General features: G+C 40.8%; 1 long non-coding RNA gene across 1 annotated transcript; it reads right to left on the minus strand.

Moving 5' to 3' along the window:
• Positions 1-554: 554 nt before the first annotated feature.
• LOC108316508 lies at positions 555-1,830 on the minus strand. The gene is made up of 2 exons (XR_001830358.2): positions 1,361-1,830; positions 555-1,057 (listed from the first exon to the last, which is right to left on the minus strand). It is a non-coding gene; the product is annotated as an uncharacterized LOC108316508 (long non-coding RNA).
• Positions 1,831-1,836: the final 6 nt, after the last annotated feature.

Below are 1,836 nucleotides of genomic sequence, written 5' to 3' on the forward strand. Positions count from 1 at the left end.
TTATCTACATCAGTGGTTTTCAAACTTTAATGTGTATCAGAATCACCTGGAGGGCTTTTTAAACGTACCAATTACACGGTCTCATCCCTGAGTCTCATTCAGTGGGGCCCAAGATTTATCCCAGGTGATCAATACTGCTAGATGAGAGGCTACACTTTGAGAACATTGGATGTGTTTTCCATTGTTGGATGGATGAGAGGCTACACTAATTCAAATAATGGATGGATGTTTTCCATCCAACTCCTTTTTTCTTTGATTTCCCTTCAAATTTTATCTCCTTTAGTGGATCTTGGTGAGGATCAGAATGTATTCATCAGCATTGCCTTTAAAGGTCAAAAAAAAAAAAAAAACAGTGATATTTAAAATAGCAATGCTGGAAAGTACAGGTCAGATTTTAAAGGGAAAAAGGAAACATCCGGAGCATTAAAACCTCTATTTCTTACCTGGACAGCTTCACAAATGTTATTCTTGCCACTTCCTCCCTGCCCCTGTCCCCTTTACTATGTAGCTTATATCTCATAACGGGCCTTTTTGTTGAAAGCAGAAAATGATACTTTTCAGACAATGGGTAGATAACTGGCCAGTAGGATAGCAAGCATTCTGCTCTTTATTCAGAGACGGACACAAACCCCCACATCCATGGACAAGTTCTCCCTCGTTTCCCAGCAGCCAGGGACATCTGTAGCATTTCGGCTCCTATAGGATTGTCTAAATTACTCATCATATTGAACATGTACGGCCTCTTACCCTTGGATTTGCCATTTGTTCTTAAATGTGTACTGGTATGGATTTATGTCACCTACATATTATGCATTTATTTCTCTTCTCCATTCTAATGCTAAGCTCCTGGAGGGCAAGTCTCGCATCTGCTGCTTAGCTGGCAACCCGATTGCCAAGTACCATGTTTTAAGCCTGGTTCATTCTCAATTGTTTGATGCTGATGAGAGCAGCCACGTCTGAAGACCAATAAAGCAACTACTGGTTTGTCATTTGGGAGCTGACAGAATTTGTTCTCTCAAATACATACACTGACCAATTTTGCTGTAAAATCATAGGCCTAGAATGCAAATAATAATGAATTAAATAAATAAATAAACTTACGGGCAATGCGATGGCTGCAAAACTATAAATTTAGGGATTAGAAATGTGAACCCGCCTTTCAATCCAAATTAGGGCAACCTAGAGGTGGTAGTGCAGAATTGCAGAGAACAGCTTTCTGTGAGCTAGGCCATGCTGATATAGAGTAATTGTCTTTTGCCTTGTCAAGATTGAATTGTGCTTTCTGTATTTATGGTGGGCACGTTTCTGCAGGCCTCTCAGTCTAAACTACAGCAGGCCCTAAGAGGTAGAAGTCACATACCTGGATGGCCTGTTTCTTGAAGTTGTTTGGAGATCATTTCGTTGAGTCACTTTTATAGAAGGATCACATTAAAATGTTCCTGCATCTATATCCTTGCAATACCACAAGTGAGACAGTCATCTCACAGGTCCTTGATTAAGTTAAGGGGCCTTTTTATTGAACATAGGAAATGATACTTTTCAGGCACTGGGCACTAACTTGCCAGAAACACGTCTTTCAACTGTACTAAGATTGATAATTAGATCTGGTTCTGCAAACTCACGCTTTTATTTGAAGTGAGTTGAGTGCGTGTCTTAAGACACCATGTAATATGAATGGACCCTTACACTAAGGCACGTAGTCCGCCCGCTGGTTAGGTAGAGGGGAAAATGAAGGCCAAAAAGGTTAATTGACGAAACCTGAACGTATCAGGTGAGAGCCGGCATCTCTGTACTGAAGATCTAAGGCAGCTTTCCCCACTTTGCCTGAGCGAATAG

This window comes from Cebus imitator, unplaced genomic scaffold, assembly GCF_001604975.1.
Source record: "Cebus imitator isolate Cc_AM_T3 unplaced genomic scaffold, Cebus_imitator-1.0 Scaffold188, whole genome shotgun sequence".
Classification (NCBI taxonomy): Eukaryota; Metazoa; Chordata; class Mammalia; order Primates; family Cebidae; genus Cebus; species Cebus imitator.